The sequence below is a fragment of the Scyliorhinus torazame genome, chromosome 2, assembly GCF_047496885.1.
Source record: "Scyliorhinus torazame isolate Kashiwa2021f chromosome 2, sScyTor2.1, whole genome shotgun sequence".
NCBI lineage: Eukaryota > Metazoa > Chordata > Chondrichthyes > Carcharhiniformes > Scyliorhinidae > Scyliorhinus > Scyliorhinus torazame.
In genome coordinates this window covers 3,509,072-3,531,939 of record NC_092708.1, presented here as the reverse complement: position 1 = coordinate 3,531,939, position 22,868 = coordinate 3,509,072, and the positions used below count along the sequence as shown (strand labels likewise).

The 22,868-nt window shown below is 50.6% G+C and overlaps 1 protein-coding gene across 1 annotated transcript in view; it reads right to left on the bottom strand.

Annotated features, from left to right (window-relative positions):
- LOC140385688 (unconventional myosin-X-like) overlaps positions 1-22,868 on the bottom strand; it is a 706,039-nt gene that overhangs the window by 398,593 nt on the left and 284,578 nt on the right. The gene's annotated exons all lie outside the window — the stretch shown is intronic.

The following is a 22,868-nucleotide window of genomic DNA, read 5'->3' as shown; positions in this document are numbered from 1 at the left end:
CCATCTGCCTGGCCTTTCGATAGGACACATATCCTTGGATATTTAGATGCCAGCCCTGATCCCCTTGCAGCCACGTCTCTGTGATGCCCACAACATCGTACCGGCCAATTTCAATGTGCGCAACAAGCTCAGTGACCTTGTTCCGTATACTGCGGCATTTAGGGGAGGCTGTGGCTTTAGTGGTATTGTCACTGGACTAATAAACCAGAAACCCAGAGTGTTGGAGACTCAGGTTCAAAACCCGCCACTGCAGATGGCAAAATTTGAATTTCAAATTTTGTAAAAACCCATTAGGTCACTAGATTGAGTAGATTGGGACTGGAGGGTGTGCAGAGGAGATTCACTCGGTTAATCCCAGAGTTGAGGGGGTTGGATTACGAGGAGAGGTTGTGTAGACTGGGACTGTACTTGTTGGAATTTAGAAGGATGCGGGGGGGTCTTATTGAGACATATAAAGTTATGAAGGGAATAGATAGGATAGATGTGGGCAGGTTGTTTCCACTGGCGGGTGAAAGCAGAACTAGGGGGCATAGCCTCAAAATAAGGGGAAGTAGATTTAGGACTGAGTTTAGGAGGAACTTCTTCACCCAAAGGGTTGTGAATCTATGGAATTCCTTGCCCAGTGAAGCAGTAGAGGCTCCTTCATTAAATGTTTTTAAGATAAAGATAGATAGTGTTTTGAAGAATAAAGGGATTAAGGGTTATGGTGTTTGGGCCGGAAAGTGGAGCTGAGTCCACAAAAGATCAGCCATGATCTCATTGAATGGTGGAGCAGGCTCGAGGGGCCAGATGGCCGACTCCTGCTCCTAGTTCTTATGTTCTTGTATTCTCATAAACCAACTGGTTAAGGAACTACTTGTTTAGATTACAAATATGTTCAGTTAATTTCACACAGACATGACACGGCAAAAATGTTGAAACCAACTAAATACTAACAGGAAACTGCAAAACCACAAAAATTCAAAACATGACTTGGGCACAGAACAGTCCTTAAACAGAATTAAACTGAGAGTGTGATAGTGAGGGGGGATAACAGAGGGAGTTTTTACAACTGAGAATCTTATGCTGAGAGCGAGTTGAGAGAGTGTTACCATACAATACAGCTCCTTTAGCCCATCTACACTCTTCCAGCTTTATCAAAGACCAATCCAGTTCATCCCATATCATTCCCATATCCTTGAAATTATTTCTCCTTGAATTATTTCACCAATTCCCTTTGAAAGGTGATAACTGAATCTGCATCCAATATCCTGTCAGACAGCATATACCTAATCGTCGCCAGCGAAAAATAATTTTCCTCATCTCCTTTCTCGTCCATCATCTTCAATCTGTAAACAAACAGCCTCCTGGTAGCACTGACCTTGAATATTTCTGAATAGACACACGTTGTCAATGTTTTCCATTTTGCACTCATCAGGACAAACACAAGGCTACCAAAATTCAAACAGGGTGCTGATTGGTTGGTAGGTCAGCTCCGATTGGCCGAGGCATTGCCATGGATAAAGCAACAGGGAACTGCACACTTTCCAAAGAACAAAGAAATGTACAGCACAGGAACAGGCCCTTCGGCCCTCCAAGCCTGCGGCGACCATGCTGCCCGTCTCAACTAAAATCTTCTACACTTCCTGGGTCCGTATCCTTCTATTCCCATCCTATTCATGTATTTGTCAAGATGCCCCTTAAATGTCACTATCGTCCCTGCTTCCACCACCTCCTCAGGCAGCGAGTTCCAGGCACCCACTACTCTCTGCGTAAAAAACTTGCCTCGTACATTTCCTCTAAACCTTGCCCCTCGCACCTTAAACCTATGTCCCCTAGTAATTGAGCCCTCTACCCTGGGGAAAAGCCTCTGACTATCCACTCTGTGTATGCCCCTCACAATTTTGTAGACCTCTATCAGGTCGCTCCTCAACCTCTGTCGTTCCAGTGAGAACAAACCGAGTTTATTCTACCTATCCTCATAGCTAATGCCCTCCATGCCAGGCAACATTCTGATAACTCTCTTCTGCACCCTCTCTAAAGCCTCCACATCCTTCTGGTAGTGTGGTGACCAGAATTGAACACTATACTCCAAGTGTGGCCTAACTAAGGTTCTATACAGCTGCAACATGACTTGCCAATTCTTATACTCAATGCCCCGGCCAATGAAGGCAAGCATGCCGTATGCCTTCTTGACTACCTTCTCCACCTGTGTTGCCCCTTTCAGTGACCTGTGGACCTGTACACCCTAGATCTCTCTGACTGTCAATACTCTTGAGGGTTCTACCATTCACTGTATATTCCCTACCTGCATTAGACCTTCCAAAATGCATTACCTCACATTTGTCCGGATTAAACTCCATCTGCCATCTCTCCGCCCAAGTCTCCAAACGATCTAAATCCTGCTGTATCCTCAGACAGTCCTCATCGCTATCCGCAATTCCACCAACCTTTGTGTCGTCTGCAAACTTACTAATCAGACCAGTTACATTTTCCTCCAAATCATTTATATATACTACAAAGAGCAAAGGTCCCAGCACTGATCCCTGCAGAACACCCCTAGTCACAGCCCTCCAATCAGAAAAGCATCCTTCCATTGCTACTCTCTGCCTTCTATGGCCTAGCCAGTTCTGTATCCACCTTGCCAGCTCACCCCTGATCCCGTGTGACTTCACCTTTTGTACTAGTCTACCATGAGGGACCTTGTCAAAGGCCTTACTGAAGTCCATATAGACAACATCTACTGCCCTACCTGCATCAATCATCTTTGTGACCTCCTCGAAAAACTCTATCAAGTTAGTGAGACACGACCTCCCCTTCACAAAACCATGCTGCCTCTCACTAATACGTCCATTTGCTTCCAAATGGGAGTAGATCCTGTCTCGAAGAATTCTCTCCAGTAATTTCCCTACCACTCCACTGATTTTCTTAAATTGGTCACTAGTGTCGTTATCAGCACATTCAGGATTGTTCAGCAAGTGCTGTCCTATCACATCTAACAGTGGATGTTTTGTTTTGGATTTTGCGAGAGGGTCTGTCCTCTGTGTATTGGAGGAACATGTTGATTGATTCAAGTAGTTAGTGTCTGGAAACAATGTCCTCCATCTCTGACATCTCCCATTGAAAGTCAGACTCGCCAGTGTGACACGCAGAGTGTTTTGCTGGACTAATGGCAGCTTACAGTTAGTAAAAAATATCATTGATGTGGACACTGCATAGTGCACTGTCAAAAGTTTCACTCAATCTGTTTGTTCAAACGTTTGGGATACTTTCCCGTTCCAGGGTAATGTGAGATCGAGCAGACACGTTCCAGATACAAAAGTGACAGCCTTCGGTACATTTGCGAGTTTATACAACACACAGTGAACAATGGAATGATCAGGATTTGTCCCACAGGATCGCTGTGTTTAGAGCAGCACGGTGGCACAGTGGTTAGCACTGCTGCCTTACAGCACCGAGGACCCGGGTTCGATCCCGGCCCCGGGTCACTGTCCGTGTGGAGTTTGCCCATTCTCCCCGTGTCTGCGTGCGTTTCACCCCCACAACCCAAAGATGTTCAGGGTAGTTGGATTGGCCACGTTAAATTGCCCCTTAATTGGAAAAAAGGGAATTGGGAACTCTAAATTTATTTTTTAAAAGGCTGTGTTTGGCCTGCGTACAGCTTTTGGGGTGATACAGATTTCACCAAAAACCTGTCTGTCTTTTCAGCAATATTAAATCAGCATCCTCTGAATCTCGACCCTTCAACTATGCAAACTGCTTCACGTTATTGACTCTATCTCCATCTCACAGGATTTTGAATGCCTCAAATAAATCTCCCCCGAACCTTCTCTGCTGTGAGAACAATCCCAGCCTTTCCACATTCACTGAAGTCCCTCGTCCCTGGGAATGTTCTGGCAAATCTCCCCCCCCGCCCCCCTCTCCAAGGCCTCAACATCCTTCCCAAAGTGCACAGCCCAGAATTGGAGGTTCTGAGAGACGCAAGTTTGAGTGCGGAGCTGAAGGAAATTAGTATCAGTAAAGAAATGGCTTTGGGGGAAATTAATGGGATTGAAGGCGGACAAATCTCCAGGGCCGGATAATCTTCATCCCCGAGTACTTCAGGAAGTAGCCCTAGAAATAGTAGATGCATTTGTGGTCATTTTCCAAAATTCTTTGGACTCTGAATGGTTCCGACAGATTGGAGGGTAGCGAGTGTACAGGACCTTGGTGAGGCCACACCTGGAGTATTGTGGGCAGTTTTGGTCTCCTTCTCTGAGGAAGGATGTTCTTGCTCTCGAGGGAGAGCAGCGAAGGTTTACCAGACTGATTCCCGGGATGGCGGGACTGTCATATGAGGAGAGACTAAGTCGGTTAGGATTATATTGATTGGAGTTTAGAGAATGAGGGGGTCTCATAGAAACTTATAAAACCTAACAGGATTAGACAGGATTCAGAAAGAATGTTCCCGATGGTGGGGGGTCCAGAACAAGGGGTCATAGTTTGAGGATAAGGGGAAAACCTTTTAGGACTGAGGTTAGGAGAAATTTCTTCACCCAGAGAGCAGTGATTCTGTGGAATTCACTCCCACAGAAAGGAGTTGAGGCCAAAACATTGTGTAATTTCAAGAAGGAATTAGATACAGCTCTGGGGGCGAAAGGGATCGAGGGATCTGGGGATGAGGCGGGATCAGAGTATTGAACCTGATAATCAGCCAGGATCAGAATGAATGGCGGAGCAGGCTCGAGGGGCCGAATGGCCACCTCCTGCTTCTATTTTCGATGTTTCTGAAATCCTCCAGCTGGGGTCTAACCCGTGATTTATAAAGGTTCAGGAAAACATCCTGGTTATTATACCCTGTTCCTCCATTTCTAACTTGATTAATAAGGGGATCAGGGGTTATGGGGAGGAGGCAGGAGAATGGGGATGAGAAAATATCAGCAATGATTGAATGGTGGATGGTTGAATCGGGGCATGTTTAGCTCAGTGGGCTAAACAGCTGGCTTGTAATGCACAATAAAGCCAGCAGCGCGGGTTCAATTCCCGTACCAGCCTCCACGAACAGGCGCCGGAATGTGGCGACTAGGGGCTTTTCATAGTAACTTCATTGAAGCCTACTCGTGACAATAAGCGATTATTATTATTATTATGGTAGAGTGGACTCAATGGGCCGAGTGGCCTAATTCTGTCCCAATGTCTTTTGGTCTTACAAAGCCCAGGACTCCACAAGTTGGATTGTTTTGTGAAGATGTCCAGCCAGCGTAAATGATCTGGAGACCAACACCGCCAGGACCCTGGTCTCCCGGTTCCTGCTCCTCCATTGCAACTGTTCCATTTGCTATTTTTCCTCCTCTTTCTTTCTCCCTTTAGTAACTCAAGGAAGTCAGTGGGAAGGGAGAAAGTTTATTTAACTATTTATAGTATTCTGCTCAGAACAGTAACTCCCTCCCGGTACAGTCCTTGCTGGGAGATGTTGGTCAGGGGAGTAACTCGCTCCCGGTACAGTCCTTGCTGGGAGATGTTGGTCAGGGGAGTAACTCCCTCCCGGTACAGTCCTTGCTGGGAGCTGTTGGTCAGGGGAGTAACTCGTTCCCGGTACAGTCCTTGCTGGGAGCTGTTGGTCAGGGGAGTCACTCGCTCCCGGTACAGTCCTTGCTGGGAGATGTTGGTCAGGGGAGTAACTCACCCCCGGTACAGTCCTTGCTGGGAGCTGTTGGTCAGGGGAGTAACTCCCTCCCGGTACAGTCCTTGCTGGGAGCTGTTGGTCAGGGGAGTAACTCGCTCCCGGTACAGTCCTTGCTGGGAGATGTTGTTCAGGGGAGTAACTCCCTCCCGGTACAGTCCTTGCTGGGAGATGTTGGTCAGGGGAGTAACTCCCTCCCGGTACAGTCCTTGCTGGGAGATGTTGGTCAGGGGAGTAACTCGCTCCCGGTACAGTCCTTGCTGGGAGATGTTGATCAGGGGAGTAACTCACTCCCGGTACAGTCCTTGCTGGGAGATGTTGGTCAGGGGAGTAACTCGCTCCCGGTACAGTCCTTGCTGGGAGATGTTGTTCAGGGGAGTAACTCGCTCCCGGTACAGTCCTTGCTGGGAGCTGTTGGTCAGGGGAGTAACTCGCTCCCGGTACAGTCCTTGCTGGGAGATGTTGGTCAGGGGAGTAACTCGCTCCCGGTACAGTCCTTGCTGGGAGATGTTGATCAGGGGAGTAATTCGCTCCCGGTACAGTCCTTGCTGGGAGATGTTGGTCAGGGGAGTAACTCGCTCCCGGTACAGTCCTTGCTGGGAGATGTTGCTCAGGGGAGTAACTCGCTCCCGGTACAGTCCTTGCTGGGAGATGTTGGTCAGGGGAGTAACTCGCTCCTGGTACAGTCCTTGCTGGGAGATGTTGGTCAGGGGAGTAACTCACTGCCGGTACAGTCCTTGCTGGGAGATGTTGGTCAGGGGAGTAACTCGCTCCTGGTACAGTCCTTGCTGGGAGATGTTGGTCAGGGGAGTAACTCGCTCCCGTACAGTCCTTGCTGGGAGCTGTTGCTCAGGGGAGTACATAGAACATAGAACGATACAGCGCAGTACAGGCCCTTCGGCCCACGATGTTGTACCGAAACAAAAGCCATCTAACCTACACTATGCCATTATCATCCATATGCTTATCCAATAAACTTTTAAATGCCCTCAATGTTGGCGAGTTCACTACTGTTGCAGGTAGGGCATTCCACGGCCTCACCACTCTTTGCGTAAAGAACCTACCTCTGACCTCTGTCCTATATCTATTACCCCTCAGTTTAAAGCTATGTCCCCTCGTGCCAGCCATTTCCATCCGCGGGAGAAGGCTCTCACTGTCCACCCTATCTAACCCCCCTGATCATTTTGTATGCCTCTATTAAGTCTCCTCTTAACCTTCTTCTCTCCAACGAAAACAACCTCAAGTCCATCAGCCTTTCCTCATAAGAGTTTCCCTCCATACCAGGCAACATCCTGGTAAATCTCCTCTGCACCCGCTCCAAAGCTTCCACGTCCTTCCTATAATGCGGTGACCAGAACTGTACGCAATACTCCAAATGCGGTAGTACCAGAGTTTTGTACAGCTGCAACATGACCTCATGACTCCGGAGCTCAATCCCTCTACCAATAAAGGCCAACACTCCATAGGCCTTCTTCACAACCCTATCAACCTGGGTGGCAACTTTCAGGGATCTATGTACATGGACACCTAGATCCCTCTGCTCATCCACACTTCCAAGAACTTTACCATTAGCCAAATATTCCGCATTCCTGTTATTCCTTCCAAAGTGAATCACCTCACACTTTTCTACATTAAACTCCATTTGCCACCTCTCAGCCCAACTCTGCAGCTTATCTATGTCCCTCTGTAACCTGCTACATCCTTCCGCACTGTCGACAACATCACCGACTTTAGTGTCGTCTGCAAATTTACTCACCCACCCTTCTGCACCCTCCTCTAGGTCATTGATAAAAATGATAAACAGCAACGGCCCCAGAACAGATCCTTGTGGTGCGCCACTTGTAACTGAACTCCATTCTGAACATTTCCCATCAACCACCACCCTCTGTCTTCTTTCAGCTAGCCAATTTCTGATCCACATCTCTAAATCACCCTCAATCCCCAGCCTCCGTAATTTCTGCAATAGCCTACCGTGGGGAACCTTATCAAACGCTTTACTGAAATCCATATACACCACATCAACTGTTCTACCCTCGTCTACCTGTTCAGTCACCTTCTCAAAGAACTCAATAAGGTTTGTGAGGCATGACCTACCCTTCACAAAGCCATGCTGACTATCCCTGATCATATTATTCCTATCTGGATAATTATAAATCTTGTCTCTTATAATCCCCTCCAAGACTTTACCCACAACAGACGTGAGGCTCACCGGTCTATAGTTGCCTGGGTTGTCTCTACTCCCCTTTTTGAACAAAGGGACCACATTTGCTAACCTCCAGTCCTCTGGCACTATTCCTGTAGCCAATGATGACATAAAAATCAAAGCCAAAGGCCCAGCAATCTCTTCCCTGGCCTCCCAGAGAATCCTAGGATAAATCCCATCAGGCCCCGGGGACTTATCTATTTTCAGCCTGTCCAGAATTGCCAACACCTCTTCCCTACGTACCTCAATGCCATCTATTCTAATAGCCTGGGTCTCAGCATTCTCCTCCACAACATTATCATTTTCCTGAGTGAATACTGACGAAAAATATTCATTTAGTATCTCGCCTATCTCTTCAGACTCCACACACAACTTCCCATCCCTGTCCTTGACTGGTCCTACTCTTACCCTAGTCATTTGCTTATTCCTGACATACCTATAGAAAGCTTTTGGGTTTTCCTTGATCCTACCTGCCAAATAACTCACTCCCGGTACAGTCCTTGCTGGGAGATGTTGGTCAGGGGAGTAACTCGCTCCCGGTACAGTCCTTGCTGGGAGATGTTGGTCAGGGGAGTAACTCGCTCCCGGTACAGTCCTTGCTGGGAGATGTTGGTCAGGGGAGTAACTCGCTCCCGGTACAGTCCTTGCTGGGAGATGTTGGTCAGGGGAGTAATTCGCTCCCGGTACAGTCCTTGCTGGGAGATGTTGGTCAGGGGAGTAACTCGCTCCCGGTACAGTCCTTGCTGGGAGATGTTGCTCAGGGGAGTAACTCGCTCCCGGTACAGTCCTTGCTGGGAGCTGTTGGTCAGGGGAGTAACTCGCTCCCGGGACAGTCCTTGCTGGGAGATGTTGGTCAGGGGAGTAACTCGTTCCCGGTACAGTCCTTGCTGGGAGGGTTAACCACCCATGGCCCTGCTTTGGGCCATTTCTTATGTTAGTTTGTGATGAGCTCCAGCTGGATGACCTCCGCCTTCTATCTGAGACTGATAGGGAGATCAGACTTCCCCGGGCTCCTCCTGGGGGTTAAAACACCCTATTATGTATTTTATTTTATTCCCTTTTCTTCTCATGTACTTAATGATCTGTTGAGCTGCTCGCAGAAAAATACTTTTCACTGTGCCTCGGTACACAGGACAATAAACAAATCCAATCCAATCCAGTGGAAGGGGCCTTCTGGGCCGGGACTGTGCTGCGTTTCTGGGTCGGGCAAAGTGTATCGGATTGTCTACCGCCATTTACTGGCTGATCTCTGAAGCGATATTGCTGGCACCCTGGTCCCGGACACAGCGTTGTCCGCTGGTACAGTGTCTATCTGATCCGGAGCCATCCTCCTCCTCCTACTGGACCGGGAGTTGTGATCCAGACGGCTGTGTCCCCAGGCTGCGGGCCAGTTCCTGGTGCAGAGGAGACGACAACACTGCAGCGTGGGCATCACAAAGTGTTGTTTCTTCAGGTGGCTCAAGTGCTTTTTCTGAAGCGGGCTGTATACGAGAGCGTGGCTGTTCCCTCCTGCGAGATGCCTGGGGTCCAACGTGGCCCCAACACAATGTTATAGCATAGAGTGCATCTCGGAGTGAAATTCCCGGCCTGGCATCAAGGTGTGGCGCCTCTCCTGCGCCTTCTGCTGTGCCTCCACCTTCGTGCTGAGGTTCGGAAACGTCAGACTCAACTGGGTTCTCAGTCATCGGCCATTGGCAGTCCCACAGGAGCGATCTCCATCGTCACGTCACACTGTGCGGCAATTAAACAGGAACCCCGCTAGCCAGCTGCCCATGGAACACAGGGATTGTTTTTTTATGCCCTGTTTGAAGGTGTGGACCGCCCTCTCCACCAGGCCATTGGGAGCGGGGATAATACCCGGCGGTTCGAATATGCCGAATACCGTTCACCTTCATAAATGTGGCAAATTCTTCACTCGTGAATGTAATGATATTTATATAGTCAGGTCAGTGAAGGGTTAATTATTTCATCTCTGTGCAATTTAACCCCAAAGGGCACCACCAATCAGACCCTGAGAGAAATCTGAGAGAAAGCATAACAACAGCACGAGGAGAAGATTCGATAAGACAGAGTTAGCACGAGGTTAGATCATAGTGTAGTTAGTGACTATTTAGATTATTGAGTACTGCTAGACAGATTCAATATTACTTAATTATTAACTGTAGCTCAGTAGACTGTGCAAACTTCATAGGGACAGTGGGGCTCTGAGGCAGAGCAGACAGGGAGAAGTTGCTGAACACAGCGGGTCTGGTGGCCTGAAGTGCATATGTTTTAATGCAAGAAGTATTACGGGTAAGGCAGATGAACTTAGAGCTTGGATTAGTACTTGGAACTATGATGTTGTTGCCATTACAGAGACCTGGTTGAGGGAAGGGCAGGATTGGCAGCTAAACGTTCCAGGATTTAGATGTTTCAGGCGGGATAGAGGGGGATGTAAAAGGGGAGGCGGAGTTGCGCTACTGGTTCGGGAGAATATCACAGCTGTACTGCGGGAGGACACCTCAGAGGGCAGTGAGGCTATATGGGTAGAGATCAGGAATAAGAAGGGTGCAGTCACAATGTTGGGGGTTTACTACAGGCCTCCCAACAGCCAGCGGGAGATAGAGGAGCAGATAGATAGACAGATTTTGGAAAAGAGTAAAAACAACAGGGTTGTGGTGATGGGAGACTTCAACTTCCCCAATATTGACTGGGACTCACTTAGTGCCAGGGGCTTAGACGGGGCGGAGTTTGTAAGGAGCATCCAGGAGGGCTTCTTAAAACAATATGTAGACAGTCCAACTAGTGAAGGGGCGGTACTGGACCTGGTATTGGGGAATGAGCCCGGCCAGGTGGTAGATGTTTCAGTAGGGGAGCATTTTGGGAACAGTGACCACAATTCAGTAAGTTTTAAAGTACTGGTGGACAAGGATAAGAGTGGTCCGAGGATGAATGTGCTAAATTGGGGGAAGGCTAATTATAACAATATTAGGCGGGAACTGAAGAACATAGATTGGGGGCGGATGTTTGAGGGCAAATCAACATCTGACATGTGGGAGGCTTTCAAGTGTCAGTTGAAAGGAATTCAGGACCGGCATGTTCCTGTGAGGAAGAAGGATAAATACGGCAATTTTCGGGAACCTTGGATAACGAGACATTGTAGGCCTCGTCAAAAAGAAAAAGGAGGCATTTGTCAGGGCTAAAAGGCTGGGTACAGACGAAGCCTGCGTGGAATATAAGGAAAGTAGGAAGGAACTTAAGCAAGGAGTCAGGAGGGCTAGAAGGGGTCATGAAAAGTCATTGGCAAATAGGGTTAAGGAAAATCCCAAGGCTTTTTACACGTACATAAAAAGCAAGAGGGTAGCCAGGGAAAGGGTTGGCCCACTGAAGGATAGGCAAGGGAATCTATGTGTGGAGCCAGAGGAAATGGGCGAGGTACTAAATGAATACTTTGCATCAGTATTCACCAAAGAGAAGGAATTGGTAGATGTTGAGTCTGGAGAAGGGTGTGTAGATAGCCTGGGTCACATTGAGATCCAAAAAGACGAGGTGTTGGGTGTCTTGAAAAATATTAAGGTAGATAAGTCCCCAGGGCCTGACGGGATCTACCCCAGAATACTGAAGGAGGCTGGAGAGGAAATTGCTGAGGCCTTGACAGAAATCTTGGGATCCTCACTGTCTTCAGGTGATGACCCGGAGGACTGGAGAATAGCCAATGTTGTTCCTCTGTTTAAGAAGGGTAGCAAGGATAATCCAGGGAACTACAGGCCGGTGAGCCTTACTTCAGTGGTAGTGAAATTACTGGAGAGAATTCTTCGAGACAGGATCTACTCCCATTTTGAAGCAAATGGACGTATTAGTGAGAGGCAGCATGGTTTTGTGAAGGGGAGGTCGTGTCTCACTAACTTGATAGAGTTTTTCGAGGAGGTCACTAAGATGATTGATGCAGGTAGGGCAGTGGATGTTGTCTATATGGACTTCAGTAAGGCCTTTGACAAGGTCCCTCATGGTAGACTAGTACAAAAGGTGAAGTCACACGGGATCAGGGGTGAGCTGGCAAGGTGGATACAGAACTGGCTAGGTCATAGAAGGCAGAGAGTAGCAATGGAAGGATGCTTTTCTAATTGGAGGGCTGTGACCAGTGGTGTTCCACAGGGATCAGTGCTGGGACCTTTGCTCTTTGTAGTATATATAAATGATTTGGAGGAAAATGTAACTGGTCTGATTAGTAAGTTTGCAGACGACACAAAGGTTGGTGGAATTGCGGATAGCGATGAGGACTGTCTGAGGATACAGCAGGATTTAGATTGTCTGGAGACTTGGGCGGACAGATGGCAGATGGAGTTTAATCCGGACAAATGTGAGGTAATGCATTTTGGAAGGTCTAATGCAGGTAGGGAATATACAGTGAATGGTAGAACCCTCAAGAGTATTGAAAGTCAAAGAGATCTAGGAGTACAGGTCCACAGGTCATTGAAAGGGGCAACACAGGTGGAGAAGGTAGTCAAGAAGGCATACGGCATGCTTGCCTTCATTGGCCGGGGCATTGAGTATAAGAATTGGCAAGTCATGTTGCAGCTGTATAGAACCTTAGTTAGGCCACACTTGGAGTATAGTGTTCAATTCTGGTCGCCACACTACCAGAAGGATGTGGAGGCTTTAGAGAGGGTGCAGAAGAGATTTACCAGAATGTTGCCTGGTATGGAGGGCATTAGCTATGAGGAGCGGTTGAATAAACTCGGTTTGTTCTCACTGGAACGAAGGAGGTTGAGGGGAGACGTGATAGAGGTCTACAAAATTATGAGGGGCATAGACAAGAGTGGATAGTCAGAGGCTTTTCCCCAGGGTAGAGGGGTCAATTACTAGGGGGCATAGGTTTAAGGTGAGAGGGGCAAGGTTTAGAGTAGATGTACGAGGCAAGTTTTTTACGCAGAGGGTAGTGGGTGCCTGGAACTCGCTACCGGAGGAGGTAGTGGAAGCAGGGACGATAGGGACATTTAAGGGGCATATGGACTTCAGTAAGGCCTTTGACAAGGTCCCTCATGGTAGATTAGTACAAAAGGTGAAGTCACACGGGATCAGGGGTGAGCTGGCAAGGTGGATACAGAACTGGCTAGGTCATAGAAGATTGTAGTTTAGTCGGGCAGCATGGTCGGCACGGGCTTGGAGGGCCGAAGGGCCTGTTCCTGTGCTGTACATTTCTTTGTTCTTTGTTGATTTAATCAATAGTTTTATAATAAATTAGTTTTGTTTCAATCTTATGATTGGTGGATTCTTTGTCAACACACCGGACCATTCTGGATATAAAGACAAAGAACACAATGTATTACCACCAAGGGTGATATAACAGTGAATGACATCCCATGATCTGTTACCAGGAACTCGGGGGTCCCATGGGTGCTAAACGAGGCCTGGAGCTTTTCTATGGTGGTCCTGGATGATGTTGAGGACGTCTCGTATACCTCTGGCCACTTCGAGTGGGCATCCACGATAATGAGGAACATGGGCCCCATGAAACATCCGGCAAAATCCGTGGGCGTCCCGGACATTTCCAGGGATGAAGGGAGGCCACCGGCGGGAGTTTCTGATGCTCCTGGCCAGCTGAGTACCTGGCACGACCCTCTCGATAGCCCCATCAATGCTGGGCCGCCACACATAACTACTGGCCAACATTGTCATCTTAGAGGTGCCTGGGTGAAGATCCTGCAGCAGGGACCTCTGACCCTGCGGCAGAGACCTCTGACCCTGTGGCAAGGACCTCTGACCCTGCGACAGGGACGTCTGACCCTGTGGCAAGGACCTCTGACCCTGCGGCAGGGTCCTCTGACCCTGCGGCAGGGACCACTGACCCTGCAGTGTGATGACCACCCGAGCTCCCCACGTTAGGACACCGCGCCCCACGATGAGCTCAGAGAGCGGCTGGAGAGCTCAGGAGGGGTCCCCTTTTTCTCCACTGCTCCACAAAGTTTGGCAGTTCCGGATCTCGCTGTGCCAATCAGCGCATCGGCGTAATCATCACTGGCAAGGTGTCCATACCCGGACTGTGTCCAAACAAATATTCATACGCAGCGAGCAGAACCTCCCAACACTGAATTCTAGCCAATGCGATGCCTGGCATCCCCTCACCCACCCTGAGAAGGCCGAGCAGGGGCTTGTGGTCAGTCGCTGTGGAGAAATGTCACACGTAACGATACTGATGGAACTTCTCGACACCAAATATTACCGCAAGCCCGCCTTCCCGATTTGAGCATAATGTCACTCGGTGTCCGCCAGGGTCCTCGAGGCGAAAGCAATGGTGCATTCCGTGTCGCCATCCCAACGGTGCACCAGCACTGCCCCAATGCCATCGGGGGGGGCATCGCATGTCAGGATTAGCGGCCGTGCTGGATAATAGCGCACGAGGAGCTGTGTACACAACAGATACTTTGTCTTCTCGGACACCCCAGAACCACTGCTGCTCCGTCATCAATGATATGTGGAGTGGAGCCAATGGGCTGGCTGGGTTGGCAATGACCTTCCCACAATGATTTACCAGGCCCCGGAGTTCGGTGGTGTTCTTCGGGGTTGGGGCCCCTTTAATAGCCCGAACCTTGCCCTCCAGTGGGTGTAGACCATCGCTGTCCACCCTGTAACCTAAGGAAATCGCCGCTCGAACGCGGAACACACAGGTGCTCCGCTTTAGCCGGGTGTCTACTTGGGAAAACCACGGGAGCACTTCTGGCAGGTTGTCCATGTGATCCTTCTCCGTGGTGCCCGTGACGGGCTCATCACCCAGATAGACGGGCACCTTTGGCTGATCCAGCAGGATATTCCCCAGGGCCGTTATACCCCAACGGGAGCTGGGTCTTTATGGTGGCAAATTTCCTGGACTCAGGATCTATCTCCACCAAAAGACCACAAGACATAGGAGCAGAATTAGGCCACTCGGCCCATCGAGTCTGCTCCGCCATTCAATCATGGCTGATATTTTCTCATCCCCATTCTCCTGCCTTCTCTCCATAACCCCTGATCCCCTTATTGATCAAGAACCTATCTATCTCTGTCTTAAAGACACTCAGTGATTTGGCCTCCACAGCCTTCTGCGGCAAAGAGTTCCACAGATTCACCACCCTCTGGCTGAAGAAATTCCTCCTCATCTCTGTGTTCAAGGATCGTCCCTTTAGTCTGAGATTGTGTCCTCTGCTTCTAGTTTTTCCTACAAGTGGAAACATCCTCTCCGCGTCCACTCTATCCAGGCCTCGCAGTATCCTGTAAATTTCAATAAGATCCCCCCTCGTCCTTCTAAACTCCAACGAGTACAGACCCAGAGTCCTCAACCGTTCCTCATACGACAAGCTCTTCATTCCAGGGATCATTCTTGTGAACCTCCTCTGGACCCTTTCCAAGGTCAGCACATCCTTCCTTAGATATGGGGATAAAACTGCTCACAGTACTCCAAATGGGGTCTGACCAGAGCATTATACAGCCTCAGAAGTACATCCCTGGTCTTGTATTCTAGCCCTCTTGACATGAATGCGAACATTGCATTTGCCTTCCTAACTACCGAGTGAACTTAGCAACAGTGCCTTCCATTCCTTCTTCCAGATCATTAATGTATATTGTGAAAAGTTGTGATCCCAGCACAGACCCCTGAGGCACACCACTAGTCTCCGGCTGCCATCCTGAAAAAGACCCCTTTATCCCCACCCTCTGCCAGTCAGCCAATCCTCTATCCATGCCAGGATCTTACCCTGAACACCATGGGCTCTTAACTTATTTAACAGTCTCCTATGCGGCACCTTGTCAAAGGCCTTCTGGAAATCTAAATAAATCACGTCCACTGGTTCTCCTTTGTCTAACTTCCTTGTTACCTCCTCAAAGAACTCTAACAGATTTGTCAGACACGATCCCCCTTTGACGAAGCCGTGCTGACTCAGTCCTATTTTATGCACTTCCAAGTACTCTGCGATCTCATCTTTAATAACAGACTCTAAAATCTTACCAATGACCGAAGTCAGGCTAACCGGCCTATAATTTCCCGTCTACTGCCTCCTCCCTTCTTAAACAGGGGTGTTACATTCGCCACTTTCCAGTCCTCTGGGACCCTTCCTGCCCCCGGTGATTCCTGATAGATCATCACCAAAGCCTCCACAATTTCCTCCGCTACCTCTTTTAGGACCCTGGGGTGTAGTCCATCCGGTCCAGGTGACTTATCCACCTTGAGACAAAGAACAATACAGCACAGGAACAGGCCCTTCGGCCCTGCAAGCCTGTACCGACCATGATACCAGCCTAAGATGCCTTACAGAGTCCATTCCCACCCTATTCATATATTTGTCTTGATATCCCTTAAAAGCACGGTAGCATTGTGGATAGCACAATTGCTTCACAGCTCCAGGGTCCAAGGTTCGATTCCGGCTTGGGTCACTGTCTGTGCGGAGTCTGCACGTCCTCCCCGTGTGTGCGTGGGTTTCCTCCGGGTGCTCCGGTTTCCTCCCACAGTCCAAAGATGTGCAGGTTAGGTGGATTGGCCATGACAAATTGTCCTTAGTGTTGGGTGGGGTTTACTGGGTTATGGGGATAGGGTGGAGGTGTTGACCTTGGGTAGGGTGCTCTTTCTAAGAGCTGGTGCAGACTCGATGGGCTGAATGGCCTCCTTCTGCACTGTAAATTCTATGATATTACCTGCTCCCACCCCCTCCCCAGGCAGCGCGTTCCATATATTTATAATAATAAATTTACCACCCTCTGTGTAAAAAAACTTGCCTCGCACATCTGTTCTAAACTTTTCCCCACGCACTTTAAACCCATGTCCCCGAGTACTTGACTCTCTAACCCTGGGCAATAGCATCTGACTATCCACTCTGTCCATGCCACTCATGATCTTGTGGACCTCTATCAGGTCGCCTCTCAACCTCCATTGTTCCAGTGAGAACAGACCGAGTTTTTCTAACCTCTCCTCATAGCTAACGCCCTCCATCCCAGGCAACATCCTAGCAAACCGCTCTGTTCAGTCTCAAAAGCAACCACATCCTTCTGGTAGTGTGGCGACCAGAATTGTCCACAATATTCCAAATGAAGCCTAACTAAGCTTCTGTACAGCTGCAACAGGACTTGCCAATTTTTATATTCAATGCCCCGACCGATGAAGGTCAGCATGCCATTTGCCTTCTTGACCACCTTCTCCACACCTGTACAGGTACCCGATGCTGAGGGTGGAGGATTTGTCCACAAAACTGGCTGGAGGATTTCCTTTACGAAACGCAAAATGAGCCACGTTTATTTACGAGTGTAAGTAAGTATATTTACGGAACAAGGTAAATGAGCTTGTTGCGCACATTGAAATTGGCCGGTACGATATTGTGGGCATCACAGAGACGTGGCTGCAAGGGGATCAGGGCTGGAATCCAAATAAGCATACAAAGTGGCGAGGATTAGTGGGAAGCCAGAGGATTGGGAAGCCTTTAAAAGCGAGCAGAGGACGACTAAAAAAGCAATAAGGGGGGAGAAGATGAAGTATGAGTGCAAGCTAGCTAGTAATATAAAGGAAGTTAGGAAGAGATTTTCTCAATATATAAAAGGTAAGAGAGAGGCAAAAACAGACATTGGACCACTGGAAAATGTGTCTGGAGAAGTAATAATAGGAAACAAAGAAATGGCAGACGAACTGAATAGTTACTTTGCATCAGTCTTCACGGTGGAAGACACCAGTGGGATGCCAGAGCTCCAGGAGAACCAGGGGGCAGAGGTGAGTGCAGGTCAAGAAATCAGTGAGCGATTCACCTGGAGGCCACACTGCCATATTAAAGCCAGGTAAGCGAGACTCTTTATGATCCCAGAAGTCGTTGTCCCGCAGGCTGTCAGGAGGATGACCTTCTGACGGCCTTTCCCCAAAATCCCGTTAACCTGGAAGAAATACCTGGTGTGCTCATCATACTGCTTCCAGTTACTCAGGCCTGCATTGAAGGCTTCCAACTTCCCAAATAGTGGAATCCTGAACTGTTATGACCTTACGCTCCAGGATAGTAAATTACCTGGGGGGCCAGGTGGTCCCATTCGCGAGTCCAGAGTTTCCTTTTTCCCTCATCGCCAGTTTAGTAACTTGTGGAAGTCAGTGGGAAGAGACTTGGTTTATTTAACAATAAACAATGATCTGCTTAAGGCAGCAACTCACTCCCAGCACAGTCCTGACTGGGAGGCCTCCGCCCCGTGTCCGGGAAGCCCGTATTCAGCGATGGGGAGATCAGCAATGGTTTCCCTTGGGGGTTAGAACACTACTAAAACCTCACAACTTGCTGTGTGGAAATTCATCTGCTGCATGTCTGCCCATTCGGTGTTCCCTGTCTTCTTCACTGTTTATTCCACGTTTCCTCTCATCAGGCTCACAATTTTGGAAACCTCTTTCAAATCTCCTCTCAACCTGCTCTTTGCCAAGGAAATGAAGTCCCAACTTCTCCAGTCTTCATGACGGATGTTCCTCATCCCTGGAGTGGTTCTGGTCATTTCCGCTCTCTCTCCAATACTTTCACATCATTCCTCAACTAGAAAACCCAATGGAGGCTGGAGCAGGGCTTCATGAACAAAACCTTCTGGATTTTATACTCTACATGTCCTGCCACCTTTACTGAGTGATGCCCATTTACACCAGACCCACCTGTACCTGCCCCCCGAGAGGTTTACCCTTGAAAATGATGGCGAGACCCCCCACAGAATCTGCAGCGGTGGAGGGTGTGAACAGTGGCAAAACCCGATAACAGTGGTGCTTCCGCCACCAGAAAACACACTGCGGGCGTTGGGGGGGCGGGGGACGGTTGGGGGGGCGGGGGGGTTGTGGGGGAGGTCAGGAGTTGGGGGGGTGAGGGCGGGGGCAGGTGCACCCAGTTCGAAGTCCAAGACCTCAGACGGGCAGGAGCATGGAGATGAATTTGGATGGATCTGAATGACCCAATTGCATCCATTAGGCGGCCCATCGCCATATTCTCCAGTCCCCTGGGCAGGAATCACGTGAGGGCAGCACGGTAGCACAGTGGTTAGCACAGTTGCTTCACAGCTCCAGGGTCCCAGGTTCGATTCGGCTTGGGTCACTGTCTGTGCGGAGTCTGCACATCCTCCCCGTGTGTGCGTGGGTTTCCTCCGGGTGCTCCGGTTTCCACCCACAGTCCAAAGATGTGCGGGTTAGGTAGATTGGCCAGGATAAATTGTCCTTAGTGTCCAAAGAACAGGTTAGGTGGGGTTACTGGGTTACGGGGACAGGGTGGAGACATGGGGTGCGATTCTCCGATCGCGGGTCAGAGTGTCCACACCATCGTGAACACCGTCGCATTTCACAGCGGCGAAACCAGGCGCAGTAGTGATTCTGGCCCCCACAGGGGGCGCTGGAGCGGTCTCACTTCCTGGCGCGCACTGGAGGCGGCACCAACCCGCGCATGCGCGGAGCCCATAATGAACACACCGGCCCCGACGCAACATGGCGCGGGGGGTTCAGGGGCCGGACGCACAACAAAGTAGGCCCGGGGGGGGGAGAGGACGGCCCGACGATCGGTCAGCCGCAATCACGGGCCAGACCCTATCGGAGTCCCCCCCTGGGGACGGAGCCCCCCTTGCCCCCCCCCCCCACAGGCCGCCCCCCCCCCGATCCTGCACAGAGTGCGCGCCGACAGCGACCAGGTGTGGACGGAGCCAGCTGGACTCTGCTTTTTCCGGCAGACGATCGGCCCACCCGGCCCGGAGAATCGGCGTCCGCGCCGCAGCCCGCGACCGGGGCCACGCCAAACGCACCGCCGCAAATGGGACCGCGCGGAGAATCGGGGGCTGGCGTCGGGGCAGCGCGGCACGGGGCTGGGAGAATCGCGCCCAGGGGCTCTTTCCAAGGGCCGGTGCAGGCTCGATGGGCCAAATGGCCTCTTTGTGCAATGTCAATTCTGTGATTCTATGAGTGTGGATCACATACCTCCCACCCACTGACTCCATCTACACCTCCCGCTGCCTGGGGAAAGCGGGCAGCATAATCAAAGATCCCTCCCACCCGGCTTACTCACTCTTCCAACATCTTCCATCGGGCAGGAGATACAGAAGTCTGAGAACACGCACGAACAGACTCAAAAACAGCTTCTTCCCCACTGTCACCAGACTCCTAACCGACCCTCTTATGGACTGACCTGATCTCTCCACACATCTCCTCCACTGAGCAATACTACACTGCGTCTGCTTCACCCGATGCCTGTGTCGCTGTATTTACATTGTGTATTTTTGTTTGTCGGAGGGCGAGACTTCAGTAAAGAGCGCGGAGAGAATGATCTTAGGAATGGTCAACTTCCAAGGAAAGTTCATCCCTATCCTCGCTTCCCACACCACGGCTCTCCGCAACCTAGTTAGGAAGACGACGGACTTCCAGTGGCTTCCCGCCCACCAGCGTGAATGGGAGGAGCTCAAGGTCAAGCTGACCACCGCCCCGGTTTTGGCGTTTTTCGATCCTGCAAGAGAGACGAAAACATCAACGGACGCTAGCCAATCCGGCATTGGGGCGGTGCTCCTGCAACGAGATGTCGCCTCGTCATGGGCCCGTTGCCTATGCGTCACGGGCCATGACCCCAACAGAGCAGCGCTTTGCGGAAATCGAGAAGGAGTGCCTAGGCCTGTTGACTGGTGTCGACTAGTTCCATGACTACGTGTATGGCCTTCCCCAGTTCACTGTGTTCGCTGGTCGGCATCATCCAAAAAGACCTCAATGACATGACCCCTCGCTACAACGCATTCTGCTCAAACTCCGGAGATACGATTTCCAGCTCGTGTACACCCCGGGTAAGGACCTGATCATAGCCGACGCTCTGTCCAGGGCAGTCACCACTCCGTCCGACCCAGAGGGGTTCGTTTGCCAAGTCGACGCCCATGTGGCCTTCACGGTCGCCAATCTGCCGGCCACGGATGAACGCCTAACCCACATTCGCCGTGAGACTGCGGCTGACCCCCTGCTACAATGTGTGATGCACCACATGACTGACGGATGGCTCAAGGGACAATGCCCGCAGTTCTATAATATTCGAGACGATCTGGCAGTCGTTGATGGCGTCCTCCTGAAGCTGGACCGCATCGTGATCCCACACAGCGTGCATCACCTGGTTTTAGAGCAGCTGCACGAGGGCCACCTCGGCATTGAGAAGTGCCGACGGAGGGCCCGAGAGGCTGTCTACTGGCCCGGCATCAATGAGGACATTGCCCACACTGTGCTCAATTGCCCCACCTGTCAGCGGTTCCAGCCGGCCCAACCACGGAGACCCTTCAGCCCCATGAGTTGGTCACGTCCCCTTGGTCTAAGGTAGGCGTGGACCTGTTCCATGTGCTCGGCAGGGACTATGTTCTCATAGTTGATTATTTTTGTACGCCTGCACGACATCACGTCATCGGCTGTTACCCGTGCCTGCAGAGACCTTTGCTCGTCACGGCATCCCACTCACTGTGATGTCGGACAATGGCCTCTGCTTCGCGAGCCAGGAATGGTCTAACTTCGCCAGCAGGTACAACTTTGTACACGTGACGTCCAGTCCCCTGCACTCCCAGTCAAATGGCAAAGCAGAAAAGGGCGTCCACATCGTAAAGAGGCTCCTCTGCAAGGCTGCTGATGCAGGATCCGACTTCTGCCTCGCCTTGCTGGCCTATCGCTCGGCTCCACTGTCCACGGGCCTGTCACCAGCCCAGCTGCAGATGGGTCTCACCCTCAGGACCACTGTACCATCCATTCACGTCCCAGACCTCGACCATGCTCCGGTCCTTCAGCGGATGCAACAGTCTCGCGCGCAGCACAAGGCGGCGCATGGCGCTCGAGCGACTGATCTTCCTGCTCTGGCGCCAGGTGACAACGTCCGCATCCATCTTCCGGAGGGTGGCTGATCTGTGACTGCTGTGGTTCTTCGGCTGGTGTCTCCCCGCTCATTCCTGGTTCGTCTGCCTGATGGCTCCATTCGCCGCCGCAATCGGCGTGCCCTTCGTCTGGTTCCCCGCTCGCTACGCGATCCTCCAGCGGTGCCACGCCCTCCTGTTGTCCCCGACCTGGACTATGTGGAGATTCCGAATACTCTGCATCCTCCTCACTCTGCCGTAGCCCTGCCCGATCCCCAGCCGGTGGCTCCTGACCCACCCTTGAGGCGGTGAACCCGAATTCATCGCCCACCTCAGAGACTTGATTTATGAGCCTTACAATGTTGGACTCAATGCTTTGTTCTTTCATCTTGTTTCAGCATTTCACTAGTTTGTTTATAGCTTTCGTTGTTAGTTTTGTTGTTGGTGTAACACCTTGTTTTTCTTTTCTCTGCACCAGGCACCTTCCCGTGTATATAGACTAGCCTCATGTACATAGTTATGTAAATACTGCACACACATGGTCAGATACACTCATTACACGTTATTTATTCTCACACAGGCACATGTTCTTTGTAAAAAAGGGGGATGTCAGAATATACATCAGTACATTATGGTGCAATCACACTCACACTGATCGACATGCAGTGGGACCAATCAGCATACATAACACCGCAGCCAATCACCAGTGAGAGCACACGCACTATAAAGACAGGGGACAGGAGAGTTCCCGCTCGTTCGAGTTGCAGCCAGCTAGGAGCACAGAGCTCACAGCCTGCAACACAGGTGAGTGCTGAGTGCCTCACCATAGCTAGTGATAGGAAAGGGTCCACCGTTAAGCTGGTATTGCTATACCCACGTTTACAGTATGTTAGCTTAGTTGGATAGTTAGTTACACCACTTCCAGCATTGTTGGTTGTTTGTGAACCAGAGCACCCAACACGACAGGGTGCACTTTCCAGGGGCCGGTGCAGAGGCTATGGGCCGAATGATTCTATGAATTGGCTGTGCGGTGGTCACTGTCGAGGACAGCTGTAAGCTGAGGGGCAGTGACGGTTAGGGATGGTGGGGGGGGGGGGGGGGGGGGCGGTGGGGGGGGGGGGGGGATGGTGGTGGTGAGGGGTGGTGGGGGTGAGGGGTGGTGGGGGTGAGGGGTGGTGGGGGTGAGGGGTGGGGATAGTTGGGGGGGTGAGGGGTGGTGGGGGTGAGGGG